Source organism: Grammomys surdaster, unplaced genomic scaffold (genome assembly GCF_004785775.1).
Source record: "Grammomys surdaster isolate TR1022 unplaced genomic scaffold, NIH_TR_1.0 126059, whole genome shotgun sequence".
Classification (NCBI taxonomy): Eukaryota; Metazoa; Chordata; class Mammalia; order Rodentia; family Muridae; genus Grammomys; species Grammomys surdaster.
The window spans coordinates 6177781-6190531 of record NW_021620869.1 but is presented as its reverse complement, the minus strand read 5'-3'; the positions used below and the strand labels follow the sequence as shown (position 1 = coordinate 6190531).

Sequence of the window (12751 nt, the reverse complement as noted above, 5' to 3'; positions counted from 1 at the left end):
GAAAAATCTTAAGCTTCGCAGGTCCGCAAACATCATGGAAACACAGCAAACAGGAACGGAGAGTCAGCAGTTGGGGGAAGGGTTTTAGGGAGTTAGAAACACAGGCATGCAGCAGGCACACAGAGAAAAAGGCCCTCTGTCTGCAAAGCCGAGGAGTCAGTCTCTTTAGGGCTGTTTATTTTTAAGTCTCTGAAGTGTTCCCTCCCCTAATTTAGGATGAGTTAGTTTGAAGACAGATGTGAAGGTTGGTGGGCCCACAGCTGTTGTGTGACTTGTCCAGATCTAGCTTTGAACTTGGAGAGCTGTACCCTCAGCAGGGTGCCTGCCTTTGGGAGACAAAAGCCTATGGGACATTTGTTAAAGGTTACCAGGCTTTTGTCTCTAGTCTGGAGGATAAGGAGTAACTGCTCAACTTGGAAATTTGACACCTTTATTACCTAGCCATGTGCCAGCCCCTCCGTCCAGTCAGTCTACCAGGGAGTCTGTCTAACTCCTAGTCTCTCACCTGAGACAGTTAGGAGCTCAGCCCAGCAGGTAAGAATAGGTAGGGAGCCTGAGCTCTCTGTCCTGTATGTCCCATAGCCCCCTACCCCAACCTTGCTCCTCGGAGGCCCCCACTATGTTCCACACGGGAGTGTGGCTCCAGCCCCCTTCAGCTTTGATGAGCACTCGCTCCTTTTCAGATTTCAATTTTCGTAGGCTCTGGGGCTCTCTGTGTGCCCTGCCCATTTTACAGATGAGAAAATAAGCCTTTGAGAGGGCCTCATTTAGGCTCAGCCCAGAGGGTTAGTATGAAATAGCAAAGTCCAGGCCTAGAATTCCACCAGGTTTGTGTGCCCTCCAGGCTATCTTGACCTGGGAGGCCACAGGAGCCATTGGGCATGTGCCATATCCCTGGTCCCTTCACTGACCTGCACAGAGAACCAGAAGGGACAAAACCACAAAATAGAAGTTAGTATTAAGATGGTGAGTGTCTTTAGAAGTCAAATATACACTTAAGACATTATATGGTCTAAAAGGAGGGTTCCATCAATCTATGGTGGCTGGCCTTGTCAACATTTTCTTTAGGGGCCCAGCTGAAACCACTCTGTGCAGCTGCCTCCTGCCTGGACATTGTGGAGAGACACTAACAGATTTTGACCCTGTGTTATACCTTGTACCTTGAATGCCCCTTAGGAGGCCCATGTGTTGAAGGTTTGACTATCAGCCTGGGGTACCACTGCAGGGTGATAGGACTCTTAGGAGGTGTGGCTTTATGGGACGAAGTCATGGGTTCACTGTTGAGCTGTGAATTGGGATCAGGACACAGGACAGGAGATAGTGGCTCTCAGACAGAGTCGTGATAACTAATGCCCACAACCTGACCAGCACGGAGCCCTCAGCCGGCTCAGACCACGTGACATTCAAGTACTGAGTCTCTCTCTTGGATGTCTGTGGGCCTCACTGGGGGTCAAGTATGACCTCATAGTTTCTGGCAGGTGATTAAGGAGGCCCATGGCCAGCATAGGCTGTAGGGTGTTGTTCTTGGCGTCTTCCAAAACCTCTGCCTTGAAATAGCCACAAAATCTGTGCATCTTCAGTCAGTAAAGGACTTCACCTGAAGTTGGGCAACATCAGCAGCAGTGGGGGTTGGGGTGGGCTAGGGAGGCTGGATAGAGAAAGGAGTCTAAGCCTACTCGAGGTCTGTAAGAGGCTCCCCACGTGACAGCCTTTTTAACCTCCTTCAAGCAGGTGTGCCCTGGGGATAGGGAAAACATTCTCGTCATACTTGAGGCTCTGGGGGGCGGCGGGTTGTAGAGGAAGAAAAATTCCAGTGTTGTTTATATTAAGGGCTTTAGAATGTCTTAATGAAACATACTTGGACTCAGAAGACCCTTCCAGGCCATTGAGAGACATGCTCATTCCCAGGCCCCGTGCCCAGAGTTCCCTGTCAGCTCTGTGTTTAAAGCAGATGGAGCAGACTTGACATTTAGGCAAAGCCCATGGACGGTATGCACAGCTCACCTGGGAGCCACAGGGTGGGTGATGAGACCCAGGACCCCTTCAGACTATCCAGGCTGTACCTCCGTGCTGTGTTGACTCTAACCTACATGCTCCAACGTCCTCCACCACAGCCCTGTGTGACTCCTAGTATCTGACACAGGGCGAATGCCGGCTGCTTCTTACACTGCATTCCTGAGGGTGTGACCATGAAGAAAAACCGTACCTGTCTCGTACAGACCATATTTTAAAGATTTGTCTCACTTTTACTTATGTGTGGATATGTACAAGCCTGAGTACAGACAGGTGCCCTTGGGTTACAGAAGAGGGGGTGCTGGGTCTCCCCTGGAGCTGAAGCTACAAGAGATTATTAGCTGCCCCACTTGTATGTTGGACACTGAACTGGCTCTTATGGGCTTCTATGTGCTATCTAGCCCCTGACATTATTTTAAATAGCATTTTATTTGTTCTCTGAGAATTTCATGTGTGTCTATAACGTATCTTGATTGCATCTACTCTGTCCAGTTCCCCTTGGACCACCACTACCACATCCTTTTTCCAACTTCATGGCCTCTTCTTTTTTGTAATCTACTGAGTCCCGTTAGTTCTATGCATACCTGTGTGAGACCAGCCCCTGGGGCATGTCCCCCATACCAGGAGAGGTAATCTCAACTTGGTACCTGAGTGTGAGTGTGCTAAGTGATACCAGAATGCAGCATTTTATAGCATCCCTCTGCTACTTGTACGTTCTTCCTGGCCTTCTCTTTCCTGATGGTTCCCTGGGTCTTGGGAAGACTGATACAAATTCCCCATCCATGGCTCAGTTACCACATCAGTTATTCTCAGCATGTTGGCCAGTCATGAGGCTCTGAATTAACCCCTGACCTAGATACAGTTTTTCGTCTAAACAACCTGGATGAGGGAGCTTGGTAAAGAGGATGGATTGTATTTATTTGTTTAGATCGGGCCTCACATAGTCCAGGTTTGCTCTGACGGACTATGTAGCCAAGGACGATTTTGGGGTCCTGATTCTCATCCCTCCGTCTCCGGAGTGCTGGGTTTATAGGCATGGGCACCGTGACTGTTAACACGGAGCTAGGGACTGATGATTGAACTCAGAGCTTTGTGCAGGCTGGGCAAATTCTCTCCCACCTGAGCTACATATTTAGCCCTGTATTTCATTCTTGAATTATTAAAATTATCTATGCAAAGACATGTATAGCTGTTCTTCTCAAAGCTGGGTGTGATGGCCTATAGCTTGGTAACAGAGGCAGGAGGATCTCTGTCAAGTTCAGGCCAGGTAGGGTACCTGTATGCACACATAGTAAGACTCTATCAAAAACAAAACAAACAATTGTCCTCTAAGTACAAACAAATTTTTTTGTTCTAGCCACAATAGCATTTGCATAAATTAGTGTGGATTTACATAGATTAATTTATCATTTGCATAGACTAGTTTCCTTGGGCATTCCTTTCCCCATCAGTAAACAGGAATCCTGAGTCTCAAGGACTGTAAGGGAATCAAATGTGTGCTCAGACTGGATGGAGAAGGAAGGGTCTAGGCAATTGGAAAGATTCAGAGTTTTAACACAACAGGGCCTGGGAACTACACCTTGGGAAGTGAGGCTGCCCTTCAGGATTGCAGAGTCACATGGTCGCCCTTGTCTGTGCATCCTGCCCTGTCACCAGGTCTCTGCTTCTCCCTCTAGGAGCACCTGATCCAGGGATGGCTGCCAGCCCTTGAATAGCAATTCTTTGTGGGACATGGCCCTGGCCACTTGGGATTTCCTAGTTCGCCGGAGGACGCTGGGGCTTATGAGTAAGGGACAAACTTGGACCTTGCTCCTTCAGTGTGGTCTGTTGTTTTGGTGTGTGGCAGACAGCTGTGAGGTTCGTTTTCCCTTGGGCAGAGACAGGAACTGGAGCCTGGTGTGTGATGTGCTAAAAGGCCCATAGAACCAACCATACTGCACCAGGCAGTGGAAGAAGCAGAGATTTGAAGGTTGGTGGCTTGTCTGAAGCCCAGATGGGTCACTTATCCTGTCCCTGTCTGGTGCCCTTCCAGGGACACCAGCAGCCCTGGACTGTGAACTCAGTGAACACATCTTGGGTCCTTTGACATGGCCCACACTTGGTCCACACAGAGAACATGCTGTGTATACTGGGCTCAGGAACCCCTCGTGTGGTTCAGATTGTTCAAAACACCTGTCGTTCTTGCATACCTTCGAAGTACTTCAGTTTCCTACACACCTTTACTAGATGTTTTTTTAAAAAAATAGTTTGTGTGTGTGTGTGTGTGTGTGTGTGTGTGTGTGTGTGTGTGTGTATGTGTGCGCATGCGCATGTTTGCCTGCATGCCTGTCTGTGCACTGCCCGGCGACCAAAATAGGGTGTCAAACAGATATTTTTGGATAGGAGTTACAGATGGTTATGAGGTGCTGTGTGGTACTGGAAACTAAACTTGGGTCCTCTGGAAGAGCTCTTAGCTACTGAGCCATCAGCTACCTTTACCAGATTCTTGAAGGATTGCCTGTAAAAGTAGCTGATAGCCTGGCCTTAGAAGAAGGCCGTGAGGTCTGTGGAACATAACTGACCATAAGCCAGTCCTCACAAAGGAGTTGAATGTTTCCCAGAAACCAACAGAAGCCGTTGTCAAACCTGTGTCCTTGATAGATTTTTATTTCTTTGGTATTTGAAAGGGCGTATGTTAATGTGCTGGCTTTTGGAACCACCTGCCTTGTGAAATCCCTTGTGGGTGCTATTGAACTTGGTTGAAATCGGAATGTGGAGGTGCTTTCCAATGACTAACACAAGCCCAGGGAGCAGGTCCCGGTTACTTACTAGAAGGTGGTTCCTGGTCAGGTTTTAGACAGAGGGTACTCCTAAGAGGAATGAACTCTTGGTGCTGAGGTGCTGGGGTGTTGGGGTGCTGAGGTACTGAGGTACTGAGGTGCTGGGGTGGACTTGTGAGGGGACGCGAAAGAGGTGGGTTTATTGTTTTGTTTTTCCGAGACAGAGTTTCTCTGTGTAGCCCTGGCTGTCCTGGAACTCCCTCTGTAGACCCTCAAACTCAGAGATCTGCCTGCCTCTGTCTCCCCAATGCTGAGATTAAAGGTGTATACCACCAATGCCCCTAGGAGGTGGGTTTCAAGTGATGTTCTTTCTGCTTTTGACAAGGGGACTGTGGGAAGACAGCCCAGGTTTTGTTCAGCGTTGGTAAAGTCCTCTGCGTTGGTTTGTGAGTAAGCTTGCACCGGTGCTTAGCAGCGTGGAAAGTTCCAGTCTCTCTTCATCCTCTCAGGGCCAGGTGCCTTGGGCTAAGCGTTAGCTTCACTTACACAGTTGGAGGAACTTGTGCCTCCACGTTAAACATCTATAAATCAAGGCCAGCTGCTGGGAGAGATCCACCCAGACTGGGTCATCTGAGCTCAGCACCATTAGCCAGGATCCCCCAAATATCCATGAGCTCAGATGTTGCAGTCAGAGAAGGTTCTAAAGTGGACCAGCCCAAGGAGAAATTGTCTGGCCGTAACAGAATGCAGGGAGGCTGTGCAGGAGCCATCGGCTCTGAGGGAATGATGAGTGCCTGACTCCTGTGTGGCCTTGATCTCTTGGTTTCAGGAGAGCTTGGCGTCCTCTGCAGGGTAGTCTGCACACAAGTCACTCTAGAGTCCTTGACCCAACCTGGGATGCTGGGTTTCAGTGGATTGTATACCTTGGCCTTAATCCAAATAACTCCTGGAAGTTCTTTAGGTATTTATTCCACATGAGTGGTTTTCAAACTGAGTACCCCAGGGGTCTTTTGGACAGGACACCCACCTCCCTGTGGACAGCCCATCCCTGCTTTGTGGACCTGGTCTGTCTTCAGTTCTAATTCAGAGCAGACTGGGAGGTGGTCCAGGAAGCACCCAGTGGCTAACGGTGACACTTGTCTCACAGTGGGTGACAAGATGCCAGAGGCTGCCCCTCTTAAATGTCTATATCCGAGTGGCTCTAGGGCAGACTCCAATCCTTCTCTCAGCTAGGGTCAGGGTTTCCTTAGCCAGTTTGAGTTGGTTTTAAAGGATCCTGGAAAGTATTCACAGAAGCTTTAGGAATCTGTCCCTGTTCACGGTGTGTTACTCCAGGGATAACACCAGATACTATGGCTCTCAGCACCTGGAACCAGCCGCTGTTTGATGGTGACACCCTGGGAAAGCTTGCTGAGACCTCCCCTGTTCTGCCTCTTCTCTTGGTAGGACCTGCCTCTGTATCTGGACACAGGTTTTCCTTTTGCCCATCTGTGCCTTGATCCCGAGAGCAGAAGCATATTCTCACTGTACACATTGCTCGGTATAAGTGGCTTTTAAGACGGTTTGTCTCGTGGGTAAACTCATGGACTGACAGTCTTCAGTTAGGCATGTCACTAAGCCATCCCAGTCCTGGTGGCACTGTACCTTCTAAGAGTGACTTTGTTAAAAGTAATGGTTAGTGTAGTCACACAGTAACCACCACCAAGGTTTCTCTCCAACATACATACATACATACATACATACATACATACATACATCTATCTATCTTATATACACTACTGAAGGTGATGAGGTAGCCCTCTGCTCAGGATAATGCTTTGTCAGATCACTCCCATCTCTAGTTTCATTTAGGATTTCTTCAGCTCCATGGTCTGCTTGTCCAGACTCACTCCATCATGAGCTGTTAAGTTTATAGTGTTAGGATGGTTCACTTGTGTTTCAGGACAACCTAAGTCAAAGAACATTCTCCAATGTTCTACAATAGTCTGCGACTTTTGGTGAGTGGAGTCTTCCACTTAGCGTGACTTTTAAAGATTCATTTATACTATGGGATGCATGGGCATTCTGTTCCTTTCTACAGCTGTATGATAATTCTGTCTCTTTGGTCTGTTCGTCCTCATTGGTCCTGGGGTCATTTTCACCTCTTGGTGGTTGTGAATGATGTGTGGAGAAAGTTGTTTCATTTGATCTTTTTAGAGCTGACTTATCATGTCCAAGTTCTTTGAAACCTTCAGCCATTGTTCCCCGTTCCCTCCCCCATGCCTGGCCCCAGTCTAGCATGAATCCCTAAGCCCTAAGGCTTGGTTTGCTCTGGAATTCCAGTTGTGACCCAGGTGGGTCAGTCACACATTCTTGTCCCCAGTGTAGTGTGTACATCACAGTAGTGTCCAGCAGCCATGTCCTAGTGAGCTCCAGGTGTATCAGGACAACCTAAGGCCAGGTATGCAGTCCGGGGTGAATCACAGGAAGCGTTGTGAGGAAACAGCTTCCTGGATGTCCTCTGAGCTGCATGTCTGGGTCTGCCCTGGTAATCTTTTAGCGTCTCTGTGGGTCCATTTCAAAAGACTGTATCTCAGGCTGCTGGGCCTCTCTGATCAGTATGTAGAGGCAAGAAGTGAGGAAAGAGCCGGGCGGTGGTGGTGCACGTCTTTAATCCCAGCACTTGGGAGGCAGAGGCAGGCAGATTTCTGAGTTAGAGAGTTCGAGGCTAGCCTGGTCTACAGAGTGAGTTCCAGGACAGCCAAGGCTACACAGAGAAACCCTGTCTCGAAAAACCAACCCCCCCCCAAAAAAAAAAAATTAAGAAGTGAGGAAAGAATCTTTACAGCCACACCTAGGGCTACCCGGGTTCCTCTCCTGAGGGATTCTTGTCTTCTGTAGCCACTTCCCCTTCTCCCTGCCCCCTCAGTTCCTCCTCCGCTCTACCCACAACTTGAAACAATGTTTCTTTCCTGTTGGGCCTTGAGCGATGGCTGTTCTTGTCTTTGCTGTGTAAAGTCCTCTGAGGTAGGGCAGGGAGCCTGCATCCTGAATCTTTTTGCCACCCTGGGTTCCTTCTGCCTAAGTTTTGAGGCTTCAGAGGTTGATTCATACCGTCTTACAGAGAGGGAGAAAAGAAGGTAAGTGTGTTATAAGGAAAATGATGAGCCCATCTCTGACACGGCCAACATAGGTCATGCCTGACTGGATCCTCTCATGCCAGCCACCTGGCTTCCATTGTCTGGATCCCACTGTCTGTCCAGTCTGTGCTCCTGGCCATAGAGGCGCCTCTGGTGGGTGAGAAGCAGCGTTTAGCTCCTGCAGCTGTCGATTCCAGCCCTCCTGGCTCCATTGCTAATCCTGGCTGTAGCCACCTGTCCTGGTCCTGGTGCTGGGCAGACTGGTGCCTTGGAAAGCTGAATATGGTACTGCCTTAGTGCCCAGAGCATGTGTTACCACCATCCTCTCCTGTTCGTGGTGCAGAAGAGAAAAGGGAAGCCCAGGGCAGACAGCTGGGGAGCCCGGTGTCCTGCCTCACCTCCGGCAGTGCAAGTGGCTACATCCAGGAAATCTTCTGGCTGCTTGCTTCCCAACTGTGACCCAGTGAGGAGACAGGCTGGACCAGGATGAACACAGGACTTTGAATTCTTGAAGGCAAGCTGGAGAAGGAAGTGACCAAAGACAGATGAAGAGTCCCCAGCAAGAGGGAGCAGAAGGAGGCGGCTGTGTGGCTAGGAGGTCACGTGGATCCTAGAACAGGCATTTCGAAGATATTCTTCATCTGTCCCTGACCCTCCTCTCTGGCCTCATGAGGCCTAAGTTGGGTGCTTGGTTCAGAAAGGGAGGAAAGAGGATGTTTGTGAGCCTAGAGGAAGGAGATTTTCAGTCAGTCAGTCTGGTAGACTGCAGGGCTGGGCCAGCCAGCCAATGGGCGGGAAAGAGGCTTGCTGCTGTGGGAGCTGATAGCCTTCCAGCTCCCTCGAGGGCCCAAAAGAAGGGTCAGAAGCAGCCAGTGAGAGGTCTGAGAGGACCATACGGTCATAAAGCGGAGGACAGAGAAGCATCTGGCAGAGGCCAAGCCTCTGTTGGAAATGTTGCTTCTTTAATGGCTGCATCTCCACTGCATCTGCAGTACCACTTCTCTTGTGTATAGCCCTCTCCTTAAGCACTTTCAAGCTGTAGGCAGAGAAGCTTCGAGAAACTGCCCCGTGCCCTCTGGCTCTAGGTCACCCTGGCCTTAGTGCCAAGAACCTCTCCCCTTGTTCTTTCCATAAGAGCTGTAAGAAAACAAGTCTGGATTGCCAGAAGGCCCCAGGCCTAGCTGGGCCCATTGTCCCAAGAAAACCTGTCTGATAGGTTACCCATCACTTACCTCTGTTGGGTTCCAGCCAGTGGCAGAGGCTCCCCTGAGTAGCAGGCAAGTTGCCACGGGGATCACTTTGTGCCGGGACTCCAAGGGGAGATAAAGCAGGAAGGTGTCTGTCTCTCCACCAAGTGTCCTGTTAGGGCTGATGACCACCACATACCTCCTTCACCCAGTGAGGTAGGTCCTAGGTGATCAGGGACTGCTGGAGGGACCAGCTTGCCTTTAGCTTCCAGGACCCTACAACTGAGCTGCACCTCACCAGAAGCCAGCTGATTTGCACGAGCTTGTGTTCCCATAGCTGAGAGCTGGAGTCTTCACAAATGACCTTTTGCTGCTGCATTTGTTTGAATCAAAACGGCTCCTTTAAATACACCCATCTTCAGAGCACTTTAAGGCCTATTGCTTGAGGGGTTGGCGTGGGGAACGTTACCTCCGGAGGGTTGCCTGGCCCTTCAGCCGTACATGGAATGCTTCAGCAGGTAGCCGGGCCAGGCTCCCTGCTCCCACCTGTAGTGCTCAGCGTGGCCTGCTTGTGTGTGTATGGGGTGGGGGAGGGAGGTCCTTTAGTGGCTCACCCCTGCCTCAAGCTGAGGCTGGCAGACCTTGCCAGGTGGCCTGGCTCTTTACCTATATTTCCTCATCTGTGGAAGAGGATGTATGAGTCTCTAGGATAAGGTGGCCATGGTGTTTATGCAAATTAGCATGCAGAAGCACGTGGAATAGAGCACATACCCACCTGGCAGGTGGTACTCTAGCAGGTAGTTGTAGTTGGGGTGCAGCTCAGTTGTAGGGTGCTTGAGCTAGTATGTGTGAGGTGCTAGGTCCTGTCCCTAGTTCAGAAAAAAAATTACACTCTCCTATTTTATTCTGGTTCTGTAGATCTAGCCAACCTCACAGTAAATATCTGGGGGGAAATACTGTACCGAGTTTTATATCCTGGTGTCATCTTTTTCCCTGAATATTAACGACATAACAACATTTAAAGGGTCTAGAGGGTATGTGTAGGTTATCTATAGATATTATGCCCATTTCTATAGGAGACTTGAATGTCTGCCAGGTCCAGGGAGCAGTTCCCTCAGATTCCAAGGGAAGAATAAACCATGGTGGGAATGCATTCTCTCATAACCTGGTGGCTAGAAGTTTACACTGGAAATTTGACAGGGCCCCTCCCTCTCCCTCAGGAATTCTGGGGAGCCTCTGTACCTTGGCCTCTTCCTGGCTTCTGGTGAGGGCAGGTGATGACTCCCAGTGGCCCCCAGGCTTGTGGCTGCATTCCTCTCTTTCCCATCTCCATCCTCACATGGCCCACCCCTGTCTCTCTCTGTTTCTAAACCTCTTTTTCTTAAAGGGGTGCCCATGCGTGGATGGAAGGCCCACCCTAATTCACTATGAGGTTACCCTGCTGAACTTGACCACATCTGCAAGACTCTGTTTCCCAGTAAGCTCACATGCACAGCCCACAGAGTGAGGACTTGGACCTACGGGTCTACTGGTGAGGGAGGCACCGTGCAGCTCACAATTGTGGCTTTGTTCCTTGGTGCCATCTGTATTGTGGCTTCCACCAAGCAGGATGTCATTCACGGCTTGGCTTTTCTCTCTGTTTCTGGTAGATACCCATGCCAGCAGCTGTGACTTCAGGGAGCCTCCGCTTCCCACAGCCTTTCCATCTTCAGAGCAGGAGCCTGCACCGCTCCGGCTCGAGGCAGCTGTGCAGAGAAGCTCTCCTGATTTGGGGAGTGAGCACCATAGTGTGCTGTTTGCTGGGTGATTGGTGCCGAGTCTCAGGCACTTGTGTTGGGAGCTGGAGACTGAAGGACAGATACAGCTCTTGCTGAGGCCAGAGAGACGTGGAGCGGAATCAGCAGTTCCAATGAGGTCCTTTTATAGTAAAGCACATGCCCCTGGGGCAGGTGACCACAACCTCAGAGTCAATCCAGAGCAGCTTTAAAGATGTTCGATGAACCCTCGGCTGCAGTGAAAGTATCACAGGGTACTGACTGCTACTCAGTGCACCCTGGGGAAAGCTGGCTAACAGGATATATGAATGGCCCCGATCTTCTTGGACAGGTTCCCAGGGTTCCTCTTACGTTGAACATTGGTCAGTGATAGTCAGTGCTGACCAAGCTCTGCACACACCATGGAGAAGGGCAAGGATAACCAGCTGTTACGTGAAGTGCTCCCAGTGGGGACAGAGCTACTCGCTTCTTTTCTCTTTGTCCTTGTTTTCTCATACACTCGTGTCTACATAAAGAAAGCCTGGGAGAGCCCATCCCCCAGTGTGTGAGAGGGGCCCATATCCCTGAGCATGGTGAGGGAGGACCTGCGGGTCCACAGGCCTTGCTCCTGCCAGCCTCTCCCTCTTCCCCCACTCACATAAATATGTTCATACTGAATCCGACCCTGAATCCCACATTTTTTTTTCTTGCCATGCCACCTCCCAAGCTCTGTCCCTGCTATAGACCTGTTTAATATTCTGAGGATCAGGTGAAGACTCCAAGGATCATACAAGAAGACCATGCTAGCCTTGGGACAGAGTGGATCCTGCTAGATCTGGGCCGTGGTGCTGAGGGCTGACTTGAGTATATACGGTCCAGCCTTTCTCTTTTAGAGTGGTGGTAATATAGTCTTATGTGCTTATCACACAGGCTTCAGGGACAATCAGCCTATTACAAGGAGCCTGGTGTATGTTTGTAGCCAGCTCTACAGTTTGCTGGATTCTCCCAGGATTGTCGACTCTTGAATGGTGGTAAGATTCAGTTTGTACCAGAAGACCTATTAAGATCTTGAAGGCCCATTGCAGGACATGTCTAGCCAGTGTGGTAAGAGATGCGTTTTCTGAGGCTCCTCGTCCATGTGGCTTGCTCTCCAGCCTGTGCCTTTGGTTCCCATTGTGGATCTGTACATGCTCTAGTGCAGTAACTGTGTGGCTGTCCCTTTGCATGACTCTGTTGGTTGATGTCTCTTCTGCTACAGTTGCCAGAGCCCAACAGGACTTCTGATAAAAGAGCATCCTTTAGCTATGCCTGCAGGGCTTTGGAGGCCCCATTTTCTGGTTCTGTTACCCCCAAGCTAGTGTCTAGTGGGGTGGTGTGTTCCTAGTGAATCACAGCACTCAGACAGCATCTTCCCATAGCCATCTTCAAAGGCCTAGTTACTCGTCTCCCCTCAAATACCTCTCTGTGACTCTTGAAGTAACTTAGCAAGATATTTTAAATCCCACTCCGGACCGAGAAGTGTAATTACTGGATGCCTGCCAGCGTCAGACTCATCCCTCAGGAATTTGCCAAGCAGGACCAGGCAGTGGCTGGTGGATTTTGGAAAGTACACCCAGAAAGTTCGGGACAAGGAAGTGTTACCCTCTGTGTGAGGAGTTGTGTCTGGGAGATGCTGTTGAATTAGTTGTGACAGACAAGACAGAGGTTTGCTGGAGAGCAGGGCCACCCAGGTCATCCCACAAAGTAGAGTGTAGTTCTGCAGATAAATAATAGTTTTAGCCTCTGAGCAGGCTTTGCAGGCTCCCTGGGCTGGACAGGGCATAGCCAGGCACAGCCATGTGTTGCTTAACAAGGAAGGTGGTTCTCAGAAGTGTGATATCTTGTGTGAACATTGTAGAATGTGCATACATAAGTTAGGC

General features: G+C 49.9%; 1 protein-coding gene across 3 annotated transcripts in view; it reads left to right on the top strand.

The window, feature by feature from the left end:
• Nucleotides 1–12751, top strand: part of Sh3bp4 (SH3 domain binding protein 4) — an 80022-nt gene that overhangs the window by 34157 nt on the left and 33114 nt on the right. Inside the window, exon 1 of one of the 3 annotated variants that reach the window (XM_028755418.1) lies at nucleotides 11760–11863. The exons of the other annotated variants lie outside the window; for them this stretch is intronic. The gene's annotated coding sequence lies outside the window, so the exon portion shown is untranslated. Of the gene's footprint in view, nucleotides 1–11759; nucleotides 11864–12751 lie in introns of those variants that run through there. 3 annotated transcript variants of the gene reach the window in all.